At 44.7% G+C, this 14,857-nt stretch overlaps 1 protein-coding gene across 44 annotated transcripts in view; it reads right to left on the bottom strand.

The window, feature by feature from the left end:
• The window catches only part of PAK5 (p21 (RAC1) activated kinase 5), a 315,373-nt gene that overhangs the window by 95,868 nt on the left and 204,648 nt on the right, over nucleotides 1-14,857 (bottom strand). The gene's annotated exons all lie outside the window — the stretch shown is intronic.

The raw sequence follows: 14,857 nt of genomic DNA, 5'->3' as shown, positions 1-14,857 counted from the left end.
GGGTTAGCACAGCTCCTTGGCAACATTTAAATTGAAAGGATAAATTGTAGGAGTGGGTATTTCAGGGCAGTAGCACAGTCTCTTACAAACCCCCCCTACTATCCAAATTCAGTTAGACATGGCCCAGGAGGGAAAAAAAAAAAAGAAAATCCCAGTTATGCAGGGTCTGTCAACATGGGGCATGTGACACCTGTCCCAGCAGTAAGCAAGTATGGGAGTGGGTAACCTGCTGATGGAGCTTCCTCTGCCAGACAGTAGCTGGGTGTTTTCTCTCCTTTGCTCCAGGGGTAGATGTGCCCTCTTTTGGGCAGAGCAGAGTCTCCCAAGACTGGTCATTGATGGCATGAGAACAAACCTCCCTGCCTCCATCAGTGTGGCTGATCAGGTGTGGTGGCAGGAGAGGAGATAACACTGACCCTCAGCTGGGCTAGGAGTGGAGAAGGGAGAAGACCATATTATACTTGAAAGCCAAGGTGGCTGATGGGCTGCACTTGCAAGGCTGGGGTAGAGCAGCAGCAGCCCTGACAGAGGGCAGGGAGGTGATCCAGTATTGCCCAAAGAGAACTTCTAAAGAATGCAGCCGAAAAGGGAACACACAGCAGGACCTGAAGCTCCAGTTGCCCTGCCTGAGGTGGCCTGACTGCTCCACCCAGCTCAGCTGAGCCTGGACATTGCCATGGAATGCAGGCCATGCTCTGGGCACCATCACGCGTTATTACCATCCTTCCTCTTGACTACAGAGGATGCAAAAAAGGATACGAGGTTTGCTGCCAGAAAATTCTGTCTGAATAAATAATGCAGTTTTAAATTTGAAATGGTGAAGCTCTTGGGGAGCTGATCCTCACTGTGTTTGAGGCAACTGCCTCCTGCCAGATAAATGCACACACCACTGAGTCCATGTGCTGCTGCAGCAGTACCTAAGGCCAGTCAGAAAAGCCAATATGGTCCATTTCTCCTGCAAGATCTCCCAAGGGAAAAGTGCCTCAGCCAGGCTAAATACTTCACTTGTGCTATATCTGTATGGAAATTGTATGTTTTAAGGTTTTGTTTTGAATGAGAAAGAAGTCAGACCTTGCAGAAAAGACTGGCTTGGGCATTTTCGGAGAAAAGCAGTGCATGGTCCTGCTCCCTGATTGCTGAGCCACAGTAACTAATAAATGAGGGCCATACTGCCATAAATTCTGTTTTCCAGGCTTCCCACACAAACAAGGCACTAACTATGGGTTTTCTTCCATGGCTGGAGGCAAACACACCTCTGGGTAGCATGGGGATGGCCCTACACCAGCTAGTTTCTGTTGACTGACAAACATCTCCTCCTTTTCTCCTTATGGCTAAAGGCTGACTCAGTTTGTCATGGCAGAAACCTTGCAGGAACAATATTAAAGGTGCTTATAAAAACAAACAAACACACCACACAACACCCCTGCCATCATTTGTCACCTGCCCCAGACATGTTTTACACACTTCTCACTTGCATCCAGGAAATCATCCATGACTTGAGGAGATGCTCTTTTTGACGTCTTCCTTTCTGTGAATTTTCTGTTTCCAAGTGAACATGTCTAAGACACAGGCCTGGGAAAAGGAGCTGCAAACAAGGGTGAGGACCAGCCCTGGGGTTGGCAGTGCCACGCTGCCCTCTCCTGCCAGGCTCCCCAACAAATGCTAATCCACTGTCTGTGATTACTCTCTCCAGGATCTTTAAACCCAGGCTTTGGGGATTAAGGTGCCCCCCCTTCCCAAATGAGGGAATCCTCCCTTAATCCATCCCTGCTGGCACAACAACACCAGGGGCATTTTCTGGGGGATGTGGTCCTGACTCTTTGTATTTTGAGGCCTGTACAGAACACCACACCCAAACGCCTGTGCCTGAGAGTCCTTCAGCATCACAACTCTGGTTACAGATTACATCTTATAACCAAAATCCCTTTTGGTGTTGTTGTGGTGTTATCTGGGGTCTCCAGCCATGGGAAGCACTCTTGTCAGCCTCACTGCCCCGGGTGCTCTGAAGCAGCCCCTCCACAAAGGATGGAGCCTTTTGGGTTGGTCATCACTGCTTTGCACCCAGTGGTTGAAGCAAATAGAAATAAGAACTGAGGAAAAGTGCCAAAACACAGTCAATCTTTAACCAGCTCAAGGAAGGTATGGTCTCATTTGTCCTTATTCAGCATTCACCTCTGAGCGGCTTTCACCAGTTTCAACCCACATTTCAAGGCTGCCAAAGCCTGCACAAACCAAGCAGGTTTGTTTCATTGTAGTCTTCCCCCCATCCTCCCGTGCCCAGCTACTTTTCCACCCATGTTTGCAAGAACCCCTTTCTTTCTGGGGATGCTTTTGCCAGGTGACCTGTGGACACAGACCAACCCACAGCAAGGAGCACATCGCACTTCCCACTTTGGCTCATCCACAGGGCTGTGCTCACTTATTGCACCTTTTCACTCTATTTTTGAATTGTCAGGGCTGGCTGAGCATCCCTCTCCCACCCAGTACTGTGTGAGCCCTGGTTTATGGGACAGCTGTTGGGGGAAAGGATAATTGACAGTGTAATGCTGCATCACTCTCAACCTGAAAATTCACTCCTCCGGCTCCCAGACTCACGTGGCTCCAAGACAGTCAGATTTTGTATGTAAAAAGCTTTTAAAAATTTCAAGACCTATATAGGCTGTTTACAACCTGCATAAGACTAATTTACACAAGGGGTGAAAAATATAACTCTTCATAGATCTAAGAAAACAACAACCTGTCTGCCAACATCAGCTATTAAAAGCATCCTGAAATATAACCTGTTTCCATCGCTCTGGAGTCTGACTTGGGAGGGAGGGAGCACGACAGGGCACTTTTGCCGTCTCAGGAGCTCCCTCCAGCGTGGCGAGCTGCGGCTCCGGCTCGGCCAGCACAGCCGGGCACTCACAGCCACGGCGGCTCCGGCTCGGCCAGCACAGCCGGGCGCTCACAGCCACGGCGGCTCCGGCTCGGCCAGCACAGCCGGGCACTCACAGCCACGGCGGCTCCGGCTCGGCCAGCACAGCCGGGCGCTCACAGCCACGGCGGCTCCGGCTCGGCCAGCACAGCCGGGCACTCACAGCCACGGCGGCTCCGGCTCGGCCAGCACAGCCCGGCGCTCACAGCCACGGCGGCTCCGGCCGCTGCCCTTCTCGGGCCGCTGCTGCTGCAGGTGCAGAGCGCACAGGAGGGGTCGGAGCACACATCTTTGATTTAAGCCCCTCGTTAGCAGCGGCGAGCCCAGCCCCGGGGCACAGCACCCTCCATCACGCCGATTTATATACTCTCTTCATCTGCTGCAGCAAAGATGATTTTTCTTTTTAATCCGTTTTGGCTCTAGTGTGTTCCAGCTTAGCGCGAGCTTTGCTGGGGGAAGGGAGGCTGGGTTTGATTTGTGCCAGGGCCGGGAACAAAGGGACAGAAAGCAATCGCCTTGCCCTGCTCGAAGCCCGAGTGGGGAAGGGTCCGCGGCACCAGCCAGATTCCCCCCCGCCCCTTTGTTTTCCCAAGGCTTTGCCCGGCTCTGTTTACGCGTGGCACTAATAACCTTTGAGAGGCAGCAGCATTGCTTTAAGCTTTGAATTGCTGTTCACAAAAAGAAATGTTCATCCCGGCAGGCTCACTGTCATGGCAACGGGAGATCCTCCTCCCCTCTCATAAGGGTGTCGCTGCCGGAGAGGCGATGCCTGCTGCCTTGTCCCGAGGGATCCAGCCCTGCTCAGGGCAGGTATGCTGGGAGCCGCAGTGGGAGGAGGATGCAAGCAACAGGAGAGGCACATTCCCCAAGGAGTGTTTCTAGGTCTCCTGCGTAGCACAGATCCAAAGGAAAGATGGGGACTGGTGAAGTTTAGGTGACTCTGACATCAGTACATAGCAAAAGGAGGATGATGGAAGTAGAACCTTTGGATAATCCTAATACCCGCTCCCTTTAATGAGTTACTTGGATGGATAATATTCTTCTGCAAGTTACATTTTGCATGTAGCCCCTGCTGCCCAGGTGTGGTGATGCTGCTCCACTTGCACACTCTGGCACAGGGTGAATCTTGTGCTGGGAGATCTTATCAGTGAAATAAAATTAATACATTTTCTCTTCCAGTCGTATAGAGAATGCACAGACAGAAAGCCCTGCTCTTGGGAGCTTCCAGCTCAAAACCTGGGTCCTTTTCATGAGAAGGACAGACAAGGACCTAGAAGCAACTTGGTAACAAATGCTATAGCAATGTTCTCCCTGGAAAACACACAAATACCCCTGGCAATGCCAAGCATTGAATGGAATCAGTCACAATTTAAAGTCTACCATCATCATCTCTAAATGAGCGCCATGGAGAGCACAAAGCAGGAGGAATCTACTTCCCCCAAACTGGGAATGACACTCAGTTTTTCCTGGCCACCAGCTTTCAGCTGCAGCAGGAACCCACATTCCCAGCTCTGCCTAAGCCTGTCAGTGAGCATGTAAGAGCCAAGGTGACAAATTCTGAGTGAATTAGAGAAAAAAAAATTATTTACCATAGATGCTGCATTGATTTTGGACGGCAGAAGCTCACCTGACCCAATATAGACTCAAGAGGTCCTTTCTTTTGGAAAACCACTGAGAAGGAACAGGTACTTTTGTTTGCTGGACTGGCTGCTGTCATCTGCTCTTTGTTGTGGAGATTTTTGCAATGCCACCTCTAGACCAATAGTGGGAAAGCAAGAGCCACGTGTTCTGCTCTTGGCTTTTCCTTTCTGTCACAACATGTATCATCAAACGAGTGCTGAAATGCTGCCCATTTCACACAGAATTACTGCCTCTAGTAAGATTTCATTAATTGCAAATGAGAGTAGGACTTGGCCCACACAGTGGAAGTAATAGATGGTCCCTACAATTAAACATTAAGTGTATGTCCATTGATCTACCCGCAGTATTTCGAAATAATTAGGCTGGCACAATAGATCTTAGTCTCTGTGAATCTAATATCCCAGAAATGATTTAAAGTCTTTCTGATTCTACCTGCTTTGTGAAATTCTGTATTTCTCCTGTGACTCGGTGCTAAAGCAAGGGCAATTTAGTAAAATCCAATGAGGCGTGCATTGCATGCTAAAATACAATTTCCTTTTCAGTTTCCCAGGTGAACAGTTTTCAGTTTTACACCAGTTCTTTTTCTATATGTTTCCTTAGATTTACCTTCCTAAAGAATTTGAATTTTAATTTGTCCTTTGAAAATCCTTAAGATGCTGTAAACAAGAAAGGAAGGTTTCAGGAAGAATGGAGAGAAAGTTTCCAAGAACGTTTGAAGCACCCCATAAAGTCAACATCTATTTCCATAGTCCCCATTCCCAGGTTACTTACTACAGTGCCACTGTGAATGATTAACCTTTTCTGAATGTATCTGACTTCTGCCTTTATAAAACCAGCCTTTAAGAATCCTGTCTCAAGGAGGAAAAAATAAAGGAGCATCTGATAAGCCTTCAGGTCTGGAGCTTGGTGAAGTACAAGGGACTTGCAGCAGATACAGCATCTCCTTACTTTGCTGGTTTAGCTTTGAATGAACAAGTAAATCTGGAGCTGGAAAAACAAGATACTTATTTCCAGTAAGTGAAATGAGGAACAAGGCAGAGAGCTGCTGGTTATGAAAGAGAAGAACATGGAGACCATAAACCAATTTGTCAGCTTTGGGTAACATCACCCTTGTTGGCTAGCACGGCACTGAATACAAAATACGTTTGGTAAGCCTGGGTTTTGCTTCTGTATCCAACACACTTGATGGTATTTCATACACCTGAAGTCCACTTATTTGCATGCTTAATTACATCCTGGTTTCTACCCAAGAGCTATTGACTCAAGTTGCCAGGAAAAAAAAAATTAAAAACAGAACACACAACCCAAGTAAATGCTAAAGTTAGAGCTTTATGTACTGAAAAGCCAACATAAACACCATACATACTCAGCTCCAATTTTTTACCTGTATGTGAGGTATCTTTTTATTTGGTGGAGAGGCTGTATTTAATTACAGATGGACACATTTGAAAGATTAGCAAATGAAAACCAGTTTTCATTAGATGAATGGCAAACTCAGCCAAAAAATCAAAATTTAATATTATTGACAACTGAGTCATTGAGTAACACCTCCTCTTCCTCTCTAAGGTCCACTTGCTTAAAAATGTAATGGTGAAACTGAGCCTCTTGCATCCAGATCATTTTGCAAAGCTCACTGAGGCTGCTAGAGAGCTGTGCTCAAAAATTAACAAATCCTTACACAATGGAGTATGCTCAGCCCTTTGCTCAGGTTGCATCCTAGGCAAAGGGCTGGAAAATACAGTGTAGTGATTTTGCCTGGCTTTCAGGCACAGACATTATATAGAAATTTTGGATCGTGCCTAAATAATCTTTAGGGAACATGAGAAGTACTAAAAGAACCAAGAGAGACTGGTCACTTCTGTAACTCTGCTCACATGTACACAATACTAAGATTGGCCTTAACAAGTGTCCACTTTTGTGATGGCTGCTCTGTGAGTGACTGTAGTTATCTCCTGTCACTGGTGTTTGGCACCAGCTGAGGCAAACAGCAAAGGCACAACAGCTCAGTGCTGAGCAAAACAAGGACTTTGAGTTGCATGTCCAGGAGAGCATCCAAGAGTTAACTGGGGACAGCCTCTGAATTCAGTTTGCCTTTCAGTTTGGAGACTGAGGCCACAAAGGACTGAGATACAACTGGCTTGTGGGGAAGCTGCCACCTCTGTGGGCAAGGACACAGCCTGGTCAGGGCCATACCACCTGCTAAGGAACAGCCTTGCTGCCAGCTGGGGTAAAAAGGAAGGTGGAAGAAGGACTTGGGTTTTTCTGTCTCTCTCAATGCGCTGAGGCCCATCCCTGCCCTGACACAGCTGCTGCAGCTTCTGCTACCAAACCCCCACTAACCCTTCTGAAAGTGCTGCAATTTAAGCATCCCTTTGCAGGCTGTAGGGGCTGCAGCATTTTGGGACCCTCAGCACAAGAGCTTGTTTGCTCCTAGTTGAGCTGTATCAGTCTTCTCTAATATTTTCATAGTATCAAGTCAGCTGGGTTACCTCAAAACCCCTTGCTGGGGTGTGAAGTGGCTGATGCTTTCTCTGAAGTTCTTGATGTAGGCCAGGTTTAATATCTTTTGATATCAACAGAAGCCTACCCGCTGAGCTCTATATACTTTGAATTAAGCACTGTGTACATAGATTTACCACTTAGGGCAATGAAGAACTTGGTTTTTCTGTCCTCATTAACACTGATGACATCCAGGCATCCAGATTGTTTGTGTACCTTTAGAAATGCCAGCCATATAAAACACAATGTACTCATGTACAGCATATGTGTCCTTTTCTTTGCTGGGATTCAGCAGAAGCTGTTTCTGGTTAGAAAACATAGTTCTCAGTGAAAACAGCCTGCACCCAGTGCAATGATGAGACAGTGGAATTTATTCCATCACACAGACCTGTTGATTAAAACCATCATTCATATCACTGAAAAATGAACAACCACAGAGACAAACTACCCTGGAGCTTGCTCTTTCATTCTATAGTAATCATTTCACACAACATAATTATCTTGAAAAGTTGCTGATGACAAGGCTAAAATACAAAAATATTCATGAGTATCTCCACGAACAGTTTATTGATGTGCTTGCTAAATTTTCAGCACATACAGAGGTTGGGAGAGGTCTTTGCTTGTCTACATTAACATTTGCTGTTCATATGAAAATACAGGCTTGATGATGTTAATTGCAGCTCTTTCATCTTTCTGCTTCAAGCTGTATTATGACTGACCTAGCTTAAATCTGCAGAGCTAAAGGGATCCAGAACCAGAGGGGTACATCCTGTCTCCTACCTTCTATGATGTTCCACAACATGCCCTCCAATCTGATCTTCAAGGCAGCTAAGAGACCACTGCCCAAGCTCTCCTGTCTGAAGGCAGTGCTGGGGTAGCTCTGGTAATCTGGGCAGAAAAAGGATGCAGAGGTCTATTTTTTTATAATTCTTCTGTGAATGGCACAGTCTCACATGGAAGGCAAAGCTTGTCTGAGGTTCCAAGGTTGAAAATGCCCTCGTAGGTTGTACCACAGCTGTAGGCAGCAGTTCAGGACTGAATGAATCACGAAGCACAGAGGCAGCTTCTGTGGTTACAGTTATCAGCATAATGAACTGCCTGAACAGGCAGGGGAAGGTTTGCTTTGAAGGAAAGTCATGCAGCAGAGAAGTTGGGCCACTTCTTTTGGGTGCAGTGTAATTAATGAAAGCCACTCTGAGAAATGCCCAGGTCAGTTTCCCTTGGGCACAAGACACTGAAGTCCAAACCTGATGTTCTGCAATTCAGTCATGCCAAACCTTGCACCCAGATGGAAGAATTCTTCTGTCCCTGCCTCTGCTGCACTTCCCAGACAGCACTGTCAACTCCAGACATACTTCAGGAGGAGGAATGGAGAATATAAAAGGCTGAGGAGAGCTGCTGCATTCTTACAAAGATATGAAGGACAGGTAGATATGGCTTCAGCAATGATTTTCCTGGGAACAGACCGACCAAGCAGTGAGGGACTGTAGCATCAGCATGATTAAAGCCTCTCAGCGTGCTGTGCTTTACACTTCACCCTTCTCTCAGATGGAGACTGGTGACACAGGAAGGGAGATAAAGAAGTCTTATTTCTGACAACAGCCCTGGAAAGCCTGGCTTTGCAGCAGGCCAGGAAACACCAGGCTTTCAGGAGTGGGATTTGTGCTCCTTGCAAGAAGGAGGCAGTGGAGCATATGTTTTTAGACACAAAGTATAAAAACAAAATGAAAATACATAAGCGTTTGTTATCTGAGGCTATGAGCTATATCTTGCAGATTCAGGGAGGCAGCTTGGCTGAATCCCTCTGGAGGCACCAAAGCCTGACTGGGAGCAGGGCCAGAAAAATCAATGCTTGGAAAAACACTGCAGAAAGATTACAATTCATTCATACAGGAGCAATTAGGATTTTCCCAGTGAAATTATTAAGTCCAGGCAAGTATATATGGAAAAGATACATGATGCCTTCTGGAGGAGAAGGAGGTTGACCAGATGGAGTGATGCCAGTGGAGGGCCACCAGGCTGATTGTGGGCACTGACTGGCCACACCAGGGCTGTAGAGCTCAGAGAAGAAGAAGTCTCCATCCTTGGGACACTGAGAAAGAGGATTTACAGCACAACCAAACCCTTACAAACCCCATCCTCACCAGACCCTAATCTATTGCTGTCAGACATCTCTAAAACTGACACTTTTGGGGCTTGCACAGAACGCTTTGGAAAGACCAGAAATGAAGGTAATTCAGGTAAAATGTTGGATCATCACAGGTGAAAAGGACTCCTAATACACTTGCAACTGGTTGATGTTAGTAAAAAGATATTCTGTATGGAAGAATCCTCTGCAACAGCTTATCCAAAGCAGGGTGTTGGTTTTACCTGCTCAGTTCCCTGCAGGATGCTTCCTTTGCTTTTCTGCGGAGACAAACCTCTAACAGAGACCACAAAATATACAGAACTAGAGAATGTGTTGACAAGCAAAAGCAATTTAATTGCAGTCAGGTTGCATTTTTAAATCCCCAGCCCCTGATCTTCAAGAAAAGTCTGACTATGGTGAGCACAGAAAGCACATCCATCAGTGTGCTGGGGAAAAAGAATGAGAAACCAAAAACCAGAGTGTGTCCATTTTGAAAATTAGCAGCTCATATTTTCCCTCTGCATTTAATAAGCTTCTGATTAAGAAGATTTTCAGGGTTTCCCAAATATGGTTTCTTCTCTGGCTTAAGTCAATTTTGTATCTGTACACTCAAGAAAAGCCCATGTGTTTAAGTCAGAAAATCTGCATTAATATTAATGTTGAGCAGGAAAGGAATTTGGGAGTTGGAGTATTTGGCAGTTCTAAGAAACTTACTCAAAGGTGTGCTTAAGCCAAGACATAACCCATTTTTGTCATCACCCAGAAGTTTCAAAGGACAAAAAGAAGTGATGCCATTGGCTTTTTCCAGCATGGGAAGGATGCAGCAAACATCAGGATCCGACTGATTATCCCAGGGCACCTCCACCCTAATTGTCACTCTGACATAGAGCTCCCTGGTGGCTTCCATCAAGTCATTTCTCCTGTCTGACCTAATTTTCTCAGCTGCAGAAGCAGGATAATACTGACTCACAGGATTTATGATGGGAAAAGGATTTATTTTATCTTATAAACCACAACTGAGAGATGCCAGGAGTTAAAGGCCCAGTGTGGCAGCAGCAGAGAAACGTGGGATCTCTCGCATTAGGAATTTGGTGTTTAATCAGCAAGGGCTGACCCAGGGGGAGGAAGCAGCACTTGCATTTCTAAATGGGGAACAGTAGTTCTGATGAATTATTCTGTACTTTATCTATATGTTTAATTCTATGTTTCCATTCATTCAACTAAGAGACCATTGAATAATCTGTGATTTTGTTAAATGAACAAATTGTATGATGAATTTTGTACTTTTTTTCTTTATAAACATGATCATTTTGTTCCACTCTGTAAACTCTGTGATTGCTGACAGTTACATAAAACTTTGAAAATGTTTATGGCAGGGAATCAGATTTCCCAAACAATAAGACAGATATGCCAGGTACATAAGATCACCCTAAAAATATGGAAGAACTCCTGCCTGTAGCATTTCTGCTGCTTTCAAGACCTGTGTTGAGTCTTCTGGTTTTCTAGAGAGAATCATTAATGTTCTCCTGTCAAGTGAAACCTGATAGTTTCCACTGGGGGGGTCTCTGTTCTTCAGAGTTTCCAGGTCCAATGCCAGCTCAATGTCCTGAGATTTGAGGTTCTCAAAGGGGAAGGAGACTTAAGAGCCTCCATGAAGTGCAGGAGGGCTGTGGGCAAAACTGTGCTGACTTCCCAAAGGGAGGTCCTGACCAAACATCCGGGTCAGGTGGTTTACAGAGAGCACTGGGAAGCCCATTTTCCAGCACTATTTCATTTTCCCAACTAGTCCCCCTTTGGATTGTTACCCACTCATATTCAGGGAATACTTGGTAGCCATGAACATGATCATAAGGAATTACAGAGCAGTTGAGGTTGCCAAGGATCTTGTTTCCCTAGTCTAAGTTGCCCAGTCAAGCACAGCCAGCCAGAGCAGGTTGTCCAGCTCTGTATCCAGCTGTATTTTAAAAGTCTCTACACATGGAGTTTCCAAAACCCACAGCATTGTAATTGTAGTGAGTTCATCACAAAACTCCTGAGAACTAAACCAGCTCTGAGAAGGAGACGGAACTTAGATGTCCACCAAAGTTCCTTTCAACTCAAACAATTTTACAAGACCATGACATCCAGGACCATAATTCTGGCAAGATGCATTGCTGTGTTTTGGAAGAGCTTTCAGAGCTGTAAGGACCCACGTGAAACACAGGCTCCTTGGCCCATGGATTGACCTAGGGCTGGAGTTCAGAGAAAGGGAAAATGCACATCTACAAGCCATTAGGGGGCTGCAGAGGAGGCTCCAGAGGATGCCAGAACATTGGAGGCAGATTGAGTCTCTGGCTGGAGTGAGGAACGGCCTATGGCTCTGTCATGAGGAACACTTGATCTAGAGCTGGCCTTGGAGGCCAGTTGTTCATGGCAGAGTGCAGCTCAGGCCTGAGGCAGGAAGAAAGCCCAAAGGGACAACTGGATTTCCAGAATGCCAGGACCCAACAGAAGCTGTTTCTGCAAGCAATCGTGCTTCAGGAATAGCTGACCTTTTCAGGGATTTGAGATCCAGTCCAGAAACACTCAAAGAATGTGAATATACACCATTAGAACATTACTACAAGTCCCCAGTGGCTACAAAATTCTCTGCCAAAATCTGAGAGAAGACAAAAGATTTCTACTTCTAGCAACATATTAGTCAAGTTAATTAATACAGGACTTTGTTATAACTTAAGGGTCTCAAACCGACTGATAATATTTGTGAAGGTGTCAAAAATTTCCATAGACCATAACTTCCCTTTAACCTTAAGAAATTATATGGAAGACATAAAAGGATATTTTAACTGAAAAGGTCAATGCTTGCAAGTCAACAAATTAATAATTTAAAGTTGTCTGTGGGATGTAATTTTGACCCAGTGCTACTTGTGCCCTATAATGATGTGCTTGCACACTGATTTTCAGGCACTGAGGGCTGTGTACCCTTAAACCTCTCGTGGTGCAGCTGTGTGAGGTGGCCATGCTGTCCACACACCATGCACCTCTCATCATTAGCTGAATTTTGCATTTTCTCCTGTTTGCTCCTGCTCCACTCAATTAGCGAGCTGTGACTAAACCGTGCTCAACAGTGAGCAAGAAGCCTCAAGTGAAAGGAAATTTGCCTTCAGAAAAGAAAAATGGGAAGAGTACCAGAGCATCTAATGAGTTATATACATAAATAGGTCAGGTTTTTTTTGAATCACAAAGGAACATTCTTTGTAAAAGATTTTTTAAAAAAAGAGAACTGGTAGTTTTCTTCTTTAGATTCATGGCCAGAATAGTAAAACATCATGTGTCAAACATCACAAAACATTTGGATGCATCCATTAATAAGCAATAGGGAGCTTTTCTAGGAGTCAGGTAGGACTAAGCTGCCAGCTAATTAGTGAAAGAACTCTTTTATTGCCATCAAATATTGCTTCTGGTACCAAATTGAAAATTTAAAAGGCATTAGCTAGTCATTGTTTTCATTTCACTTCAGGAAATCTGCAGGAGTTACAACATTACTTACTCAATGTACAAATTCTCCAGACTTACTGAATGGGAATCAAACCAACATCTCAATTTTTAATAATAAAAAATTTCAAGAGAGGAAGTGAAAAAAATAGCAACTTCTATTCTTTCCCTCTCCTCTTTTCAACTTCTTTCTCTTTTTAAGCCTAATTTTAACTCTTTTCATGTTGCTACTGAAAACAAGAGAAAGGAAAACAAACACAAAGGGAATAGAGCAAAATTTAAACTCTGTTCCTGTGCTTGGGAACAAAACAATGCTCTGTGGCTTTAAACAACTTTCCTTCAGTGAGGAACTGAATTTCCTGGTGATCTTTCATGCAGGTGTAATACTTTGGAGTAAGGTTTACAATCAAACAGAGGGGGAAAAAGAGAAGCAGTTGTTTTGTGAGAGCTCCCACAGGCTGCTGAAGAGCCTGCAGAGAGCTGCTGACCACCAGAGAGCCTCTGAAGGCTCTCCCTGCACTTACCTTCGAGCTCTCAAATCTCTACAACTCTCCTGAGCACACTCCAAATCACAAATGAATTTGTACCTCCCTTTCCACAGCAGAATAAACCCAAAGTGTAGGGAAGCCATTGTAAAGCTGACATCAAATTTAACAACACTAAAATGATTTGATTAATAAAAATTATTGAAATTATTTAATTCATAAAATTAAAATGCTCATGGTAATGCAGGCAGCAAAAGGGAGGCCGAATGACAACTGCACCAACATTAAACCTGGATCCACAACAAGTGCCTCAAAGCCCTGTGGTGCCCCTGTAAAGCCTTCAAGTTTCCTGGAGGTTTGACTTCAAGGGTGTGGTTTCTAGGAAAAACATTGCTTTTTATTGCTCCTTTAGTAGCACCAGGAACACAGAAAATAAAAGAGTTTTAGGACCTGCTTGAAAGAGGTTTAAGGTAAGGCTCTAATTATACAGAGCTTAAACAGCACTGATAAAATTAAAAAAGAATATGCCCTGTAACAGGCATTTTGAACCATGTGGTCAAATCAAGCCAGTGTTGACAGACACCAAACCTCCAACAACAAAGGTGTCCCCTTTTCTGGTGGCCAGCAATTTTGGCAAATAAAGGCCAATGTAGCTATTCTAATAGATCACTGTTGATATGGTTAAAGAAGCAAAGGCAGATCAATGCTTACTCTCCCACAACAATTTCCAGCCATCCTGCAAGGAGAGTGAGCCCAACGGAGAAGTTTGGCACAGAGAACAGCAGCACTGTCATCCCAAATCTCTGCTCCCCTTCACGGGTCTCCCTTTCCCTCTCACAAAGCCCGAGAATTCAGCTGACACAAAGACAGCGCATATGGTTACTTTCTGCCTCTTCTAACACACCAATTTGTGGAGAAAGCTGTAATCAAGTGGATTCAAGCCTGACATGAAATCTCCAGCACACACTGTCCAGTGAAAATCCCAAATCACTCTGCTGAAAACAGCCAGCCACTTTCTATGAGAGCCCAGGAGACCCAAAGGAATCACTCAATAACCCAGCTCACATGACACACGTATTCACCCAACTTCTTGCTCAACATGAGAAACAGCAAACCCCATGCCGAAATAAAGCATTAATCAGTCATTTATTGAACAGGCTTGAAAAGAGCAACCTACTAATTTTAAATGATGCAGCAGCTCAAGGGTTAATGCTTCAAAGGTTAATCCTTTCAGGGAAAGGATTCAATGGAAGCCCTTGGAAGAGTTAGGTTGGTAACTGTAGTGCAAAACACAAATTGGTGACAGCCAGAAGTGGAGCCAATTGATGTGTCATTGTTGCCCCATGGGTCACCAACTGGCAAAATAGGTTTATGCTTGCAAATATGGTAATATAAAACCCAGGGCAAAACTGAGCTCCTGACTGTTCCCAGATATTACAGTAGTGGAGACAGAAATAAAAATCACTGCTTTTGAAGTGTTTTCTTGACCTGCACTAGCACCTCTCATTTTAATATTTATTTGTTGACTAAGAAGAACCACTGAAGAAAGAAATCATTCCTTGAGAGAAAAAAAATACAAATAAAATAATTTTCTCAGTGGTTCTGGGTAGCTGGTGGTTCACCTCTTAAAACCAGAGGATTTCTGGGGAAGAGCAGAAGGGTCAGCCCAGGAGAAGGGTGGGAATACTGACATCCCCTATTTCAAGAGCTGCT

This window comes from Cyanistes caeruleus, chromosome 2, assembly GCF_971803275.1.
Source record: "Cyanistes caeruleus chromosome 2, bCyaCae1.hap1.1, whole genome shotgun sequence".
Lineage (NCBI taxonomy): Eukaryota > Metazoa > Chordata > Aves > Passeriformes > Paridae > Cyanistes > Cyanistes caeruleus.
This window is presented reverse-complemented; position numbering and strand designations above follow the sequence as displayed.